General features: G+C 43.1%; 1 pseudogene; it reads left to right on the top strand.

Moving 5' to 3' along the window:
- The first annotated feature begins 239 nt into the window (after positions 1–239).
- Positions 240–18,252, top strand: LOC117078865 (annotated as a pseudogene).
- Positions 18,253–18,548: the final 296 nt, after the last annotated feature.

Raw genomic sequence — 18,548 nt, 5'->3', positions numbered from 1 at the left:
CTTCTCTTTCCAAGGGGCCTTTGGATAGGCTGATTCTATGGAGTTGGAATCTTAAGCTGGAGGATGAGTCAATCAAAGTCATAAAGGGAAGCCATATGTCACACACCATGAAAGTCCATGTGTAGACATCGAGTTGAGAGTGTCAGAGGCAAGGTCAAGACCAGGATCTTAGCACCAAGGTTACAGTGGCAGAAATCAAGACTAAAGTAACTGTAAAAAATACGTGGAAGTGGCAGAGGATGGTGCCTGAAGAGGTGGAATGGGAGAGGACTCAGAGTGTAAGAGTTGTGCGAGAACATTATAGACGAGCGGTGCTCAGCTGCAGTGTCCTAGCCATGTGGGCCTCTGACTCCTGGCAGCAAACGGGATGGTGGGTGTGGCCATTGAGAATGCCCTGCAGAAGATATTGATAGGGTCAATAATAGCCAAGATATTGATAGGGTTTTCTGTGCAAGGATGAGGTGACTCTTCTTTACACTGCCCCACAGCAGTTGGTTTGTAAGAAAAAAGTCCCCAAGATTTTAAGCCCTGGGTATGCATGGATACCTACTGTTCTGACATAAAGCCATGTGACTCTTCTACAGAAAGATGAGAAATTAGCCAATGATGCCATGGTAGTGGTCACTGGAGGCACCTGTGGTCAAAGGGCATGTGCATATCTCTGCTTTGACCTTTATTCCTCAGCAGAGCAGAGAAAACTTCTGCTCACAAAGCTGTGTGTGTCCTGCTTCAACATCACAATTTAAGGGAACAAAAATAGCATAATTTTGTCTGAGTCTTGAGGAGGGACTCTGGGAACTGTGGGTGTTTATTAATATGCTTGACTCCTCATTTCATGAGTAGGGTGGGGCAGGATTGGTGACTGGCCCAGGAATAGGACAAGTGAGTGACTGGGACCAACAATTAATTCTATGAGACTAGCCCTACCCAAAAGACAATAGCGAAACAAGAAGGCAGGCCAAATCAGAGACACCATGGGAATGCCAAGGGTCTGACAGCAGGGATATCACACATGTACACCAAGTGAAGAGGGCCTGAGAAAGGACTAGATTAGGAACCAGATCCGTGCCAAAGTCGGTAAGAGACACAGTGAGTAGTATGACGGTGTGGGGAGGCAGAGAGATGTGCTATCAATTGCCAAAATAATCAGGAATGTAATTTATTAATTCAGTATATCATTCAGTTAGTCAAGAAGTCTTCATTCATTCATTCAACACATCTAAGTTCTGAGCCTAAATCTTGGTATGCAATACTACCAGGACCCAGACATCAGCATGATGCGGTAGTTCTATGACTTGAAAAAGCATTATGAGAACATATAGGGAGGGCACCAAAGGAGAAAAGAGAAGCCTTACCTATTGGCAGAGAAAGCCCAGTTGAGGGACAAGTAGCAGTTTAGTGGAGGATGCTCATTTGGGGCAAAGGCCATGTGGCAAGCATGCCAACAGTAATTTGGGGAAGCCATATGGCATCAGACTGATTGAGGCATACAGTGATAGGTGGGGCATGGCGAGGGATGAAGATTTCTTTCTTTCTTTTTTTTTTTTTTTTTGAGACGGAGTCTCGCTCTGTCGCCCAGGCTGGAGTGCAGTGGCCGGATCTCTGCTCACTGCAAGCTCCGCCTCCCGGGTTTACGCCATTCTCCTGCCTCAGCCTCCTGAGTAGCTGGGACTACAGGCGCCCGCCACCTCGCCCGGCTAGTTTTTTGTATTCTTTTAGTAGAGACGAGGTTTCACCATGTTAGCCAGGATGGTCTTGATCTCCTGACCTCATGATCCGCCCACCTCGGCCTCCCAAAGTGCTGGGATTACAGGCTTGAGCCACCGCGCCCGGCCGATGAAGATTTCCATAAAAGCAAGGGTCATAACTTGAGGGGCCTCCTAAGTCATGGTAAGGACTTTGGACTTTATTCTAAAAGCCATGGAGAGCTACTAGAAGGGATTTTAGCATGAGAAACTCAATTTGAACTGTGCTGGGAAAGAGCACTCAGGCTACAGTTGCATAATTTAGGGCTGAGACCAGGATGAGCTGGCCTGGAAGATGGCCGTTGAAAAACAGACAGGAGAGAGATTTGGTTGTCAAAATGACGGGGCCTGGTTATTGGCCAGAGACTTGAGGAAGACAGAGAAAGCGAAAACGAATTTTGTCTGTTTGTGGAACTAAGAGGAGAATTGGGTTTTGGAGGGAGGACAATGAACTCAATTTTGGATATGTCTGGGGGTTGAGGGTGGCAGGGGGAAGCCCTGCTTTTGCACTAATCCAGTGCCTGTCTGGGTGGGTGGGCGAGGCTGTTTATAGCACCAAGCACAGGCTCATCATCAGTTAACAAGGATGGTTTATTTTTCTCCCTGGTATAGAAGAGGATCTGGACTGAGGATGCAAGGAATTTGGGCTGGAATATGCCAGAGAAGTAAACCTTGAGTTAGAATCAAGATGTATGGTAACAAGATTTAGCTTCTGAATGCAGAGACAAACAAACAAAAATCGAAATATCTCAGTGTAAAAAAACAAACAACAGAATTTCACTTGCACCAATGGTTTTGTTTTACAAATTCCTTGACATGCTTCTGTAACAAAGCAATTGCTTTGTTGCTGTTTTCAAGGGGTGCTTCCTGCAGGGCACACCTAGAAAATGGTGTGCTTCACAAAAGATACGCCATCTCCCTGGGCTCTGATTTTCTTCTCCTCAGGTCAGTATTTCACTCTTGTCAGGATATTGCCTGATGCCTGCCTGTCTCAAACCCCAGAAGAGAGCCATCTGTTAAGCTGTGGAATGTTTTCAGCCACAAGTCATACATCATTATTCTAGCCAGGTCATGCTGTTGCTTGTAGAATTTCTTATAGATGGAGGTTAAGCTTATGTTCTGATTTAGAGGCTCTCATCTGCCGGTGGCAAATTGTAGCACGTGCTAGTGGAAATTCCCTCTTGGGCGGTGCTTGAAATATTTAGGATATTATCTGTGTAGACATTCTACTACTCCTTTTAAACAACTCTTTCTCCATTCAGTCTTCAAAAGAAGTGTGTGTGTGTGTATGTGTGTGTGTGTGTGTTTGTTTTGGATTATCTCACACCAAAAGCACTTTCCATTTTCTTATTAGGAACTTTCTCTGTGTCCAAAAGGAGTAAAAAAAAAAAAAAACTTGTAGAGAACACACTTCAAACTTTTTAAAAAAATGATCTGTTTATACTTTAAAGGTTGTATTATGGTGTAACATATTTGTGATTTGAAACTTTTAAAGAGGGAACACTTTTGAATTTAGCCTAGTATTAGTGATTCACTAAGGAATACTTTCATTTAGTAGCTTTGAGTGAAATAAATCCTCCAGCTTTAAGGAACAGACAGCTAAAGGTAAATGGGGTGGCTAAAGGGAGAAAAGTATTACAGAGGCGGTTAGGCAGGTTCATGCTACAAGTGCTGAGTCACTGTCATTTTGAATCAGGAGGATTCTACTCCTTGAGTTGGGAGATAGGAACTACCCTATCAAAGAATAGGCGGGAAGGGCTGAGCATGCGGGCTGGGTGGGAAAGTCTACAGACATCGGGTGTTTCCTTTCCGATGGTAAAGTTCACTGCAGAAGAAAAGCTTTAGGAATTTTAACCTGCCATGAGGCTGAAAATTCTGGAAGGTTTTAGCTACAAGAGATTGACGCAGAGCTATACTCAATCCTGGAGACAGAAGTGGAGTTAAATCAAGTAGCCACTGATGAAAGTCCTTCAAAGGTGCTTCATCATCCTCTGGATACAGCCCAACTTTCTTAAGACGGCACATGGAATTTTGATGATTTGGCCCTGATGTTTCCAGCTTTATTTTCTTGCCATCCTTACCCATCTCTAATACCTGGTACTATGTCGTTCTTCCCAATATTTATCCTCAGCTTTTCAAATAAAGCATACTGTTGTCAAAGAAAGGATATAACTAAATAAAAACAAGCTATTCTCTGTATCTCAATTACAAATTCCTTGAAATAAATGAACAAATCGGACATAAAACCAAATTTGCTTCCTGTTGAAGTTGGAAATCATGCCTTTTTGAAACAAATATGACTTGGATAAATAAATGACCTTGCTACCTTTTCCAAGGTCATGTGGTAATTTGGTGATGAAGCACACCTCTATTTTATTGTCTGCAAAATAGGAATATTACAATTTACTAAATATAGCTGTTGAGAGAATAAAATGAGATCATTCTTCTAAAGGACTAGTGATGGTACCTGCTGTATAGTTGGTACTAAATCATGACCACTATATTAATCTAAAGGACTGACTCAGCCCTTCCAATGGGTGATGCTTCTAGAAATAAGCATGAGCCCACAATGCTCTGACTTCCTTACTGTGCTTCTGAAGGATTCCTCTGTGTGTGTGTTTACGTGCTCACACCCATGCCCTCGGTGAACAGCATGGCCTATACATCACACGGAGATTGTTTTCCAAAAGCCTGTTCCATTGTAATCTACATTTCCATCAACCTTCTATTGACTTTGCCATGCAGTTCAGATCATCACTTAGGTATTACTGACACCTTTGAGCACATCTGCTGAGAACTGTGCTTAGAGGGTTGCACATTTTGAGGGTGTGTGCATAATGATATAAGGTTCTAAATAATACATTAAAAGATAGTTTAGAGCCCTCATTACAGCCATCTGTGTTAACTTCCCATTACAAATTAAAATATCCATTTTGACACAAGTTTAATTTTTCCAAAACACCTGTTCTAAAAGGCAATGTACTTTTTACATAATAGAAATGTCAACACTTTGAAAATATTACGCTTTACTGGAAAGTCAGTTATGTTCCAGAATCAATGTTTTCTATGGCGGGCGGGGTGGGTAGTTCTCATACGTAATGAAGACCATCAATCACCAAACAAAAACCCCGCATAATGTATAAAGAACTCACCCACAGGTTTTCTTTTCTTTCTCTTTCATTAATACTTTTAAAAATCAGCAATAAGTTCCTTTGGTTTTCTTCTCATATTTTACAGAAATCATTATAGAAGCAGAGGTGTGATCAGTTAACAACTATTGACTTCTGAAAAAAACAACAAAGCTTCCATCTTAAATCATCCACAGAAATTGAAGCAATTTCCATTACAACCTTGTGGATTAGGCAACTTATTTGTACAATCCATTTTCCTTCACATTGGCTACTCATTTCATAAATAATTCTGCTTGTGTGGTTGTGCAATACTGATATTTCACTAATTTTTCTGTTAATCCAAATGGCATCAGGCATTGAATGGCGTAGGCGTTTTTGGAAACTGACTTCGGTACAGACTAAAATAAGAGAATTTTGGTTTACAATGGCTGTGCCATTTTCTAGGCATCATTTACTGTAACTGGATAGCAAAACAAAAAACCAGTGTTTCCTTAAAATAAGACAATTAGCAAGGCCTGTCACAAGAGGTGAAAAGATTTCTCTTCCTTCTTGGTTTCCTTTTAACTATCTCTATAAAACAAAGGAATTGCCAGAAACCTTTGGATGCTTCCTCTGTCTTCATGAAAAGGACTACTTAATTGAAGTTACCGACCTTCTTTCCTTTTGCATTCAAAGACCACCTCTACCCCCCCCCCCCCCCCCCGGAGAGACATCAGGGGAGAGATTCCTGCCTTCCAAGAGCCTTAGAGAATTAGAATCATCTGTCTCCATGTATAATATACTCTCCTTTGAGTACATTAAAAAGCCATAACATGCAAAACATACAGTGCATGTTCTTTACTACTTTTCAAATATAGGTTCTTTGAAGGCATGATGGGTAAGTTCAGGGGTGGTTGCAGGAGGGCTGGATTTAAATACATTTCTGAGCAATTCTAAGATTCTGTGATGTTGTCACTTGCATGATCTAAGGTACTGCTCTGAACATCACTTCTATGGGCTGACTGCCAACTACATTCTTAGGTTTATTTCTGCACTGTTCCTTACTCAGGCAGTTTCTCATCCCTTTTATGCCCTCCTCCTCAAAAGTGGAAAGGCCTGGAGGGTAGGGGGAGCCTGGCATTTTGGGAGGAACACAAATAAATGGCTGTGATCTGGATTTCACATTGTTGAGTTGGGAGGTGTGGGTGAGAAGAGATTGGAAATCGTGGAGAGTCATGTCAACTTTGCAACTGAGTTTGAACTTGATCCTAAGGACAAGGAGGTGCCAATGAGCATTTTACAGACTAGCCATATGGTAAGATTTTAGTTTTAGAAACATTACTGTTAATTCTGGGTAGTGGGAATATGAGTATTCATTTTACCATTCTTTGTACTTTTCTGTATTTTCAAAAGTCTGACTCAAATGAACTAGACAAATACAGCTCTTCCTGGCTACAGAGTAGAGAACAGATTAGAAGAGATGTGACACATACATCAGCTGGAAATTTGTGACAGTAATTTAGACAGGGGACAATTATGTGCTAAGCAAGGCAGTGCCGCAGTAGGAATGGAGATACACAAATGGGATACACATGTCGGAGGTAGAATTGGAATTGGACATGAAGGGGAGTGAAGGAAGTGGGTGTCATTAGGTTTCTGGAAGGTCAAATGGGTGAGTGATAATGGTCCACACAGGGACATGCAGGGAAGTTGATAATGTCTGCTTGGGACAGTTGGAAGTGCCTGAGAGTCATCTTAGTAGCGATGCCCTACAGGGAGTTAGATGTTTTAATCTAGAGCTTGGGAGAAAGTTTGGGAGTGCAGGTTTAGATTTAGGCATTGTCAGTTTATAGAAGCCGTAGGAATAGAATACCTAAAATACCACAGAATCACCTATAGGAATAGGTGAGATTACTGAGAGAATATAAAGAGCAAAAACTAGGAAGGTAGGTTGAGGCATGAAACTCTGAGAGACATCTATAGGTATCAGGATGTTAGAGGAAGGAGACTAACAAGTGGATGGAGATCTTTTTTTACAAGGAAAAATGTCACCAATTGTGGCAAAAAGGTCAAGTGAGATAATTCTGAAAAAAATTTTTTTTTTTTTTTTTGAGACTGAGTCTCACTTTGTCGCCTAGGCTGGAGTGCAGTGGCCCCACCTCAGCTCACAGCAACCTCTGCTTCCCAGGTTCAAACAATTCTCATGCCTCAACTTCCCAAGTAGTTACAACTACAGGTGTGGGCCACCATGCCTGGCTAATTTTTTTGTATTTCTAGTAGAGATGGGGTTTCACTGTGTTGCTCAGGCTGGTCTTGAACTCCTGAGTATACTGAGAACGCTATTTCCTCACATCAGGTGATCCTCCCACCTCGCCCTCCCAAAGTGCTAGGATTACAGGCATGAGCCACCATACCAAGCCTGAAAAATCATATTTGATTGAATTTAGCAATAATGACATTTTTGGGAAGAGCAATGGTGGTGGAATGGCAAGGGAAGAAGCCAGATTGCAAAGTTTAAAAAAATCAAATAACAACAATAGCTACATTTTTGATAGCTTATTTTGTGCCAGACACTGTGCTAAGCTCTTTATCAAAATTGCTATATTTTATATTCACAGCAATCCAATAAGTAGAACTAACATTTATTTCACTTTACTTGAGAAAACTTAGACGTAGAGAAATTAAATACTATGCCCCCAATCACACAAATCAGATGGGAGAAGAATGACTCTGACTGAAGTCTACTTTAATCCTTAATTCTTAATTTCATTAGAGAGAAGAGGGGGACAGTGAGTGTCCACCTGCTTTCAACAGTGAGGATCTGAGGTTTGAGGGAAGGCAAGAGAGAACCAGAAGGGCTAGCCCAGGAAGAAGAGGGGTTTTGTCTGTCTGCTTGTTTGTTTTCAAGATGGAATAACCTGAAGTGTATTAAATACTGATGGAGAAGAACTGGTAGAAAAGATCTGGAGAGAGAAGGAAGGACTGATCTACAGGATAGGTTTCCTGAGGAGGTAGCACAGGATGGAATGGGGTCCTGAGCACCCACTAACATTCTCACCATTGTGAGCACAACAGCAGGGATCCCACACTGGGGCGACGGGCAGTAGATGGGTGAGGGAGGTCTTGCATTATGGCTTCTATTTTCACTGTGAAGGAGGAGGTGAGGAGCTTTTGTCAGTAAAGAGGGTGACGCCCAGCTAGAAGCTTTGCTGAGTATGAAGTTGCCTGTGTGGAGGACAGGAGAGTGCTGGCCAGAGAAATGCAGAAAGACTCCAGGTAGCATGTAAGGCCCAGTTGAGGCTGAAGGCCACAACTTTGTAGTAAAACTAACCTGGGGCAGAAAGGAGGAGAGAAAGGCACAGTCTGTGCTTGATACTTAGGAAGAATGTATTGAATCCTGCCAAATTGGTAAATAAAAGAGGGGAGTGGGGCGGGGGATGGGGGTAGAGCCAGAGGATGGGGGAAAGAAGACATGGGACTGGGGAGAGACAAAGAGAGAGGAGCCTTGATGTGGCTTTGGAGGCCGGGAACACCAGGATTATTAAGAATTCCAGTGTTCCCTGGACTCGCTGGCGTTGCTTTATCTGGATTTTCATTTTGTGGAAATCCTCCTGGGTCCTGGCCAGTTCACTCAGTGACTTTGTAGTTCACAGCAGTGACTGACAGCTTCGCAAACCAGGCTTGATGTCTGACAGACAATTACATCTGCTGCTAAGTGCTGGATCTTAATTTCTGCATAGCTTTGCAAACCCCAGCATGGAGGTTCCTCACAGGACCTTCAATTTTTGCCCGACTCTCTTCCTTCTGATATCAAATTTCAGGATGGCATTTCAGGCATCATTTTCTTGACAGGAAGGGTTGAACCCAGTTGAAAATTCGGATGCAGTAAGGGGCCTTGCTTGGAAGGAACTGTGTGTTTCTAAATCAAGGCCAGATGGCTTCGAGGGTGGCAGCCTGGAATCTTCCTTCCATGTGGGTCTGCTCCTCCCTCGGGGAGAATAGAGTCGCTTTGGTGGACATGGACATATTACTTTTGGTACATTCAACCTAACTCCTAATAGATCATGTCATCACTCACAATTGACCTTAGATCATGGGGTCTTCAACCAAGCTGGGGAGGAGCTGAAATATGACCCAAAGAAAGACTTTAGACAAAACTGCTCTAGTTCTTGGTGGATTCTTGTGAATAAGTGCTAATGTCATCAACTGAAATTCTGGACACCATGCCAGTTTTCAGGTTATGAACCTTTTTCCTCTTTGACAGTTGCAAACAAATCACACTTCCATTTTATTCATTCACCAAATATTTATTGAATACCTACTATGTTCTAGGCATGCTCTGTTGTAACGGTGCCCCTCACTTTATGCTTCTGCGGTCAGACCTTTTCTCCTGTGATTAGGACCAAATATTTGGAGGAGGGATTAAAGCTCTTGTTTATTGAGCACCTTTTGTAGCCTGTGCTATACGATCTCCAGGCCCACCAAAGAATACATCAAAGTAAGAAGTGTTATGCCCATTTTATAGATCCAGAAACTGAGATTTAGACATACGAAGACAAGTAGCAGGACTGGGATCTGAACCCTTCCCTATTTGTTTTCAAAGCTCATAATCTTTCTACTTGTTAAGCTGCCAGAGAAGAAAAGCAGAAATAAAGTGGAGACTGAGTTTTCAAGAACACTATTTCCTCACATAATTGTATTTTGGCATTGGAAGCAGCCATTTACTCCTTTATAACATAAATAAAGATCAATTTCTTAACAGGTCATTTTCTTAGCAGTGAGACTGCACGTAAGATTATAGACTGGATAATTTTTTTTTTTTTAGTTGGGAGGGTAAATGTAAAGACCACATTCACAAGGTAAAGCTAACTGGTAAGCCCTTAACTACCTTGAAAAGCTGTGTGGGTTGTAAATCCTCATTCGTTTTGTACTCATTCTTCCATCCACTTGCCACCAGCATAATTAGCTGATGTTAAAGAGATGTCAACTGGAAGAAGGAAAGGGAATTCATCTTGGTTGAATATCCCTGGGGGCACCTGCCTATGTCATCCCATTTAATTGTATACATACCCTGCAAAGTAGGAGAGACATGTAGGAATTTACTTATTGCCCAAGTAAGAAAAAAAATTCAGGATTTGAACTCCAGTGTGTCTGGCCCCAGAGTTCTAACTTTTACCGGTCTTACAATTATAGAGAGCACTTAAGGGATTTTGGCAGGCAGCTGCAGGGAGGAGGGTAGGCGAGGGTTAGATGTCAATTCAGTAGGAAGCAGATCTGCTACTCAATCTCCTGTGCCTTTGCTGTTTTCTCCTTAATTTCAGAGGGATTTTTACTTACAACAGCAGAAGCTGCCTGTAGCTACATGCACCCTATGTGACTTTTCTTATTGGGTATTACAAAGCTCTATAGATCTTTCTCCAGAAACATCTACCTGAGGTAATGTCGTAAGGTAGAAGTAGCAGTACTTTTGGAGCCAGGAGGCTCACTTGGAGCCCTGGTTCTACTGAGGAGCTAGGCATCCTTGGGAAAGACTCTAAATTCTTTTGGGTAAAATCTTAAAACTCTTATTTTCTTTACATTTTAAATGGAAACACTGATACCTATGGTATTCAGCCATTCATCATTCATTCATTCATTCATGTACTTGTCCCCTATGCCAGGCACTCTCTAGCCATGAGAGTTATGGAGTGAACAAAACAGACAGCATGCCTGTTCTGAAGAAACTCATATTCTAGTGGGGAGATTGATTAGAAACAATAAGCAAATACATTAACACGATAGTTTGGGATTAAGTTTCATAGAAGAAAAAATAAATAAACATGGCCCCATGATGGAGATGGGTGGCATGGATGAGGGAGAAGACTCTAGGTTGGGCAACTAGAAAAAGGCTCCCTGAGGGGTGACATGTGAACTGGGATCATAATTATAGAGGGAGCCAGTGTAGAGGAACACACCCCAGGGAAAGAAGAGAACAAGGGAAAAAGATGGACAGGTGCTTGGAGTGCTTGAAAAACAGAAGGAAGATCTTGGATGACAGACCCAGTGTCATAATATATGCAAAAATGCTTTGCATGTTGTAAATAATTATATAATTTAAAGATTATTATTTTTACTTCTCTTACCTTCTTTATCTTTCTTCTCTCCCTCCTTTCTTCCACCCCTCTTCCTTTCTTCTTTTCAGTTTGTCTTTTATACCAGTGCTTCTCAAACTCTGATTAAAAAACAAGCATTAAACCAATAAAACCCTCATTTTTAATTTTTGTATTTCTAATCTGTTGCAGACTGGTACTTTTGTAAAATGTCCCAGTACTGTCAAATAACTACAGAGATTTCTAAATGCTTATCTTCATGTCTGCACCTCCCTCCTGGTGGGCTGGTCTCTGATAATTGGTGGCCCACACCTTGAATAGCACCTTCCTAGATAACAGAGCTTTTCTGGCCCAATCCTGCACTCGCAGACGTGGGGATCGCTGATCACTTAGCAAACTCTAATATCCAGGGTTTTGGTTTTAGTTAACACTTTATTTAAATGGAACCTAGGCACCAAAACCACACTCCGGACATCCATGTAAGCAAATCATACTGCAGGTCTCAGTGTCTTGCTCCCTGATTTCTACAGATCCTCCAGACTCTCAGAGACAAGGGCCTGGAGGCTGTTGTAAATAACTGCCCTTAGTTTTTCCTGATACTGTTGTATAATAAAACAGCCTAATTAGCCTAGAGCCAGGGCAGCCCTGTGGGAGATTTCATACATAATCTAGAAGGAAAGCAACGACAGGCGGGGCTTTTCCCGCGAGGTCTCAATTCCTTTTACTAAGTTTGAAAAGCCGGGGGGAGTGTCCAACAAGGATAGAATTCTTGCCAAGGTGAATTTCCAGCTGGCTTGAAAAGGCTTGAGCAATAATGGCTGACTCTTAAATGGGGAATGGACAAGGTTATTAAAACTATCAGAGTGCACGTTGGGGCATTTGTAGCAGCCAGGGTGAGCTGTGAAACTACATGGTGGAGAGGTGAGGACCCCATGCCAGGTCTGGGTGAGGAATAAAGATAAGGATGCCAGGTTCCTGGGGGAAATGCTGTTTTTCAAGGGTGACACAGAATTTCTCTGATACCTCAAGCAGTGCACAGAATTTTTAGCCACTGGAGAGGTTTCAGTCCTAACCAAAAAAAAAAAAAAAAAAAGAAAATCAGAGACTATTGGCTTCTGCAGACAGAAAACAGTCTTCTCATTTTGTCTTAATTTTTGAAACAACTAAAAATCCAGCAGAAATTGTTTGGAAGACTTCCCCAGTGGAGTGTTCCTCCAGGCAAGGAAATGGAGTCGCTCTGGAGTTTTCTGAATAACTACTTTTGGTTCGGCAGACAGAAGCCCCTTATCCTTTCCTTGGATGTTTTTCTCTCCCTGTGATTAAAACAAATTTTCTGGAAATTTAAATATTTGAAAAGAGTTTAGAAGTCAATGAAAGGAACTGTATGTTATCATTCAGTTTCAGTCTCCATGGGTACAGGTGTTTGCACCAACTTTAAGTTTATTTCCAAAGAGGGAATGTCATGTTCATGGCGATTTAAAGAAGAGTAGTTAAAAGCTTTGGACTTTGGAGTCATATAGACTCAGGGGTGAATTTTGACCCTGCCTTTTCCTAGCCTGGGTAAAACGTTTCACCTCTCTGGATCTCATCCCTCATGTGTAAAGTGGAGTAATGATAATACCGATGAATGGCCCTTGTTAGGCATTAAGTGAGTTATATCAAGGGAGCCCTCAGCACAGTGCCTGGCACACATTACAGAATGCTTCCAATTAATGCCTGACGCTGTCATTTTGTTATTCATTATTACTTTCAGGGCGAACTCGAATCCAGGGGACTCCTTACCAGTCCTTTCCTATGTTGACACCTTGCTCATGTAATAATTGGGCTACTTCCATGCTATTGGTTGCCCTACTCCTTTCCATCAGCGTGTGGATTGTTTTTATTTGTTTGATTTGATGCAGGAATAAGCTTACACTGTTGTGCCAGCTGCTATGGTGGACATAGAAAATAGATTAAAAATGGCAGAAGGGAATTGATATTTATCAAAGACTCACAAAGGACATTACCTATTTCATCTTATTTAATTCTTACAGCAGCCCTGCAAGGTAGGTATATTACTCTTGTTTCACAAATAGGGAAAGGAATCCTGAGATGTTAAGTGACTTGTCTAAGCTCACACAGCAAATAGGTCGATTTGCACCCAGCTCTTTGTGTCTCCTAAGATAATATTTGTCTTACTGCACTATACCACCTTTTCGCCTTTGATGAACTCAGGAACTAGTTAGGTGAGAGAAAATGTGCATAATGCAAGGCAGGAGATAGACTACTAGAAAGCTGTCACATACGAGTTGGAAGGGCAGTAGCAGAACACACCAGCCAGCTTGGCTACCTTGCCTGTTCTCCTTCTCTGAGGTTGTATATCTGCAACCACTACTGTGTAGGTGGTGGAAAACCTGTGCTGTCTAGATCAGTGTTGGACCCTTGACAGCCAGTGCTGTCTAGATTAGTGGTGGACCCTTGACCCAACTAGGGACAAGATGATTTTATTTTGCTTAAACATTTTTAAATTGTTTATTTATTATTTATATATTTATCTATTTATTGAGACAGAGCCTCGCTCTGTCGCCCAGTCTGGACCTGAACTCCTGGACTCAAGTGATCCTTCCATCTCAGCCTCATAAGTAACTGAGACTACAGACATGCCCCACCACACTAGCTCTCTCTATTCTTTAAGGACATAAAGACTATAGTTGGTGGGTGTTTGAATTGAGAGATTGCATAGACCCAGGAGTAATCTACTAGTCTTCTATCGTTGTGTAACACATTACCACAAATTTGGCAAATTAAAACAGTACCCATGTATTAGCTAACACCTGGCCCTGTGTGGCTGGATTCTCTGCCCGGGGTCTCAGAAAGCTGAAATAAGGGCTTTGGCTGAGTTGTGTTCCTTTATCAGGGCTCTGGGGAAGAATTCTTTTTTAAGCTCTCTCGGGTTGTTAGCCAAATTCAGTTTTGTGTGGTGGTAGTTGTTGCAGGGCTGACATTCTCATTTCCTTGCTGATTGTTTACTGGTGCTGTTCTTAGTTCTTAGAGGCCACTTGCAACCCTTGTCCTTCCTCTCTGAAGCCAGCAATGGAGAATCTTCCTCCGTTGAATTCTTCTCATGCTTTTCATCTTTTTCTTAGGGAAAGCCCAGACTCTTTTAAGGTTCACCACATTAGGTGAGCCATCTGCCCAAACCCCTTTTCTTAAGGAGAAAGTACCATACAATATAACTGAATCATGGCAGAGAAATCCATGGTATTCACAGTCCTGGGGATTATGCAAGGCCCATGCACCAGGAGCTGGGAGTTTTGGGCGTCAGTTTAGAATTCTGCCTAACACAGATGGGGTTGCCATTTGGGGAGCCATATGCAAGCAGTGCTGGGAGATCTGGAGGGGAGAAGAGAGGAAGAGGAGAGGAGAAAAGTGGAGAGAAAGGAGGAGGGGAGGGTAGAGGAGGAGACAACAGAAGAGAAATTTCCTGATGGAGGCTCTAAATGAGAATGTTTCCTTCCTTGCCTTTTTCAGTTTTTACAAGACATCTAAATGCCTCCAGGCTTGGCCTCTTCCTTCATCTTCAAACTGTGTCACTCCAGTCTTTGCTTCTGTCATCACATTGCCCTTTCTCCTGTGTTGACAAATTTCCTTCTGGCTCCCTCTTACAAATGTACTTGTGATTATATTTGGGGCCCACTGGGCTAATTCGGGATAGCACCCCCACCTCAAGATCCTTCACTTAATCACACCTGCAAAGTCCCTGCGAGTTAACATTTATAGGTTCCAGGGATTTGGACCTGGTTATCTTAGCAGGGGTAGGGGTGGGGTGTGGAGGTGGGGGAATTATTCAGCTCACAAAATTACATGTGGACTCTTAAGTCCCATGGCTCAAGTTCAAATCTCAACCTTGCTGTTCACTAGCAACATGACCTCAGACAAATGATGAATACTTAGCCTTTCTGTGTCTCAGTTTCATTATCCCTTAAGTGGGAATAATTATAATAATATATGCATTGGTCATTTTTGTGAGGATTAAGTGAGGAAATTAATGAAAAGTGCTTATCCCAGAGCACAACAAACATTTAGTAAATATTGGTGATTATAGTTTCCACTAATGTTATTTAGAGCCTATGCTGCGTATTTGTTGTTTTAGCCTGCCAACATCCATTTTCTTCTGCTGTGGCTAATACTGCCTCTGTTTTTCTTGGAGAACTTCCTTTACCTCACTCTCAGTTCATATGGTTTAGGCGGGGCTGAATTCAGTACTAGCCCCAGGACGGTGAGTGGGAACCAGGTCTCAACCCATCAATATAATTTCCTTGTCTTGGTCCCAGGAATTGGTTCAATGATGCATGTATGAGCTAAGTTGGTCCAAGCAGTGTGACCCTCTGGCTTTTCCAGGAGCAACTAGAAAGGCAATATTTTCTTGGAGTTGCTGAAAGCAGAGTGTGTGAAGCTACAGCTACTGGCAGCCTTTTTTATCTTTAAAGTTTTACACACTGTAGAGCCAAGGTGGGAGGCAGAATTAAGGGAAGGAGAGAGACCCCTGAAGTTTAAGGTTAAGCTTCAAATACAGCTGGTCCTGAAATCAGCACTTTTGTGGTCTGTCCAGTTACGTGAGCCAACAAAGTTCCCTTCGTCAGTAAGAAGGGAACTTTTATCTGAAGGATTTCCAGACTCATGGGACCGGGAGATCCTTTCTTTCTCTTTGAGTGGAGACAGAGACTTATTGGCCATTTCTAGGCTTCAGTCAACTTGTAAGAACCCAGAAGCCCATGTGTGCATAGCCCCAGAATATTATTACTTGGGTACAGCAAAGTCCCTAATATTCTCTCTCCCCCTTGCACAATAATAGTGATAATGATGATGGTATCTATCGAATGCCTCCCATGTGCCATCCATAAGGATTTTTCATCCTTTCTATACTTGCAACAGCACTCCCAGGGAAAGATTATTTTGCAGATGGGAAATGGAAGCACTGGGAGATAAATTTTCCAAGGCCAAATAGCGAATGCTCAGCAAAAGCAGGGATCAGTCAAGGGGTTTTCTGGATTCAGAGCCTGTCCCTTTCCTACCCTGCTGCAATAACTTCTATAGCCAATCTGGGACAAGTCCCTACAATCAGGAATCAAGTGATTCTATCTGCAACAGCCACAGCCACTGGGCCTTTCTTCCTGGAGGGTGGGATTCTCCTCTTGTTTTGTACTTTGTTTCTCAGAAGAGGCTGTAGACACATAGACTCTAAAAGCCTCCTCTGTCTGACTGGGTTCATCGAGCATTCTGTCCTTCCACATTTTCCAGTGTTTTATTTAAACCTCTTCATGTGTTGGATTTGTGTCTAGAGGATTTTCCTTAGTGTTCAAATAAGGCATTTTATGCTCTTGGGAATTATATACCCACTAGATTTACCATTCTTTTTATAGAAATACATAGAAACTGAGATGTGAGACACAACATAAAGCAAATAGAAAGTAGTTACCACCTGTTGAGCTGTCATATTCCAAAACAGATAATAACAGCAGTGGGCCAGTGAATAAAAAGCATGAATACACACACACACATGAACAAAGGTTGTGATGACAAACAGAGGTTGAACATGAAATATATTTGGATCTGAGCTTTATGCCCACTACTTTCAAACTTTAGGCAAATTACTTGATCATTTACCTCTCAGGCCCCTCAACCAAAAATTGGGATGATAAAAATTCCTCATAGGGTCACTGTGAGGACTGCAGCTATTATGTGGGAGAAAATGAGAGCAAGAGCAAGCAAGCAAGAAAGAGAGTCGTAGAGTCGTAATAAATGCTACCTGCTTGCCTTTTGCTAATGCTAGTTTGATATGTGTCCTGTTACTTATTAATAAAAGTGTCTAAATAGGTAACACCTAACTTTCCAATATCTTAGTCCCTATTTTAAAATTTTAATTTATAAATTTAAATATTTCTGTTCTGTCTCTCATTTTCTCTCATTTCCATTTTTCTTTGCATCTGCCTCACCCATCTCTCCAGACTTGCTTTCTTCACTTTCCCATGCATATAGCTACAGAGTTGTCCCACATCTCCAGAGTTTCCAAGTCTTCAGTTCAGAGGAGTCACTGGTAACTACGCATCCCAATTCCAAGATCCTGGGATAGGGATTGACAGGTCCAACTGTCCAGTTAACAATGGCTGGAAAGTAGGGTCAGGTCAGTAGAGGCAGGGCTTCAAAAGCACACTGATTTCCTGGCAGCTCTCAGAAAAAGAGAATCAGGGTGTGTCAATACCATATAAAGATTTCAGAGAGCCATAAAAGTTGGAAAATGAATGGATATGAGATTTGTGTGAAATTTGTTGAAACACTTGACAGCAATTTTTTGCCTTGTTCTCTCTGCTGAAACCCGGGGGCACCTGGACTTCAGCTCTGATTCTTGTACCAGCAGTGGGTCCTACTCTCCTATGGGCTGTTGGCTGAGGTCAAGCACTGGCTCCTCTCCAAACATGGCCCCCAGAAGGAGGCAGAGCTCCGCAGCTGAATCGAGGGACTCACCAGCCTCTCCATCGGCCCCAACTTTCAGAAGGGCCTAGAGGATGGGATTATCTCATGCACACTCATGAACAAGCTGCAGCCAGGCTCAGTCCCCAAGATCAACCGCTCCATGCAGAACTGGCACCAGCTAGAAAACCTCTCCAACTTCATGAAGGCCATGGTCAGTCATGGCATGAACCCCATGGACCTGTTCGAGGCCAACAACCTGTTTGAGAATGGGAACATGATGCAGGTGCAGGTTTCTCTTCTCGCCCTGGTGGAGAAGGCCAAGACTAAGGGGCTGCAGAATGGGGTGGACATCGGCATCAAGGACTCAGAGAAGCAGGAGCGAACTTTGACGATGCCACCATGAAGGCTGGCCAGTGAGTCATCGGGCTGCAGATGGGCACCAACAAATGCGCCAACCAGCCGGGCATGACCCTGTCCGCATGAGGAGGCATTTCTATGACCCCAAGAACCACATCCTGCCCCCCTATGGACCACTCGACCACCAGCCTCCAGATGGGTACAAACAACTGTGCCAGCCAGGTGGGCATGACGGCTCCTGGGACCCGGCGGCACATCTATGACACCAAACTGGGAACCAACAAGTGTGACAACTCCTCCATGTCCCTGCAGATGGGCTACCCTCAGAGCGCCAACCAGAGCAGCCAGGTCTTCGGCCTGGGCGGGCGGATATACGACCCCAAGCACTGCCCTCATGGCACAACGGCTGACGGGGCTCCTTCGGGTGCCGGGGATTGTCCGGGCTCGGGGAAGGCCCCTGAACATCCCCCTACCTACCAGGAGGAGGCTGGCTACTGAGGCTCCCAGCACGCTCTTCCCCCACTTCGTCTCCCCGTCTGGGTTTTGGGGTTTTTCTGTATTTTCATCTTCTTTTTTTCTTAACCTGTTCAGTGCTGCCAATCAACTGAGGGTCTGTGAGTGGCGGCCTGGGATCAGGCAGCAGGGCTTTTCCCCCCTTGCCTTGGTCCTTCACAGGACTGAGCCACCGGCTATGGGGTGAAGGATGGAGGCTGTATTCCGATATGTGTAGGGTGAGGTTCCCTGCTGGGACGTCCACACTGTGGGCCCAGCTGTGCTGGGGAGAAGAGACCTGG

The sequence above is a fragment of the Trachypithecus francoisi genome, unplaced genomic scaffold (genome assembly GCF_009764315.1).
Source record: "Trachypithecus francoisi isolate TF-2019V2 unplaced genomic scaffold, Tfra_2.0 Lachesis_group0, whole genome shotgun sequence".
NCBI lineage: Eukaryota > Metazoa > Chordata > Mammalia > Primates > Cercopithecidae > Trachypithecus > Trachypithecus francoisi.
This window is presented reverse-complemented; position numbering and strand designations above follow the sequence as displayed.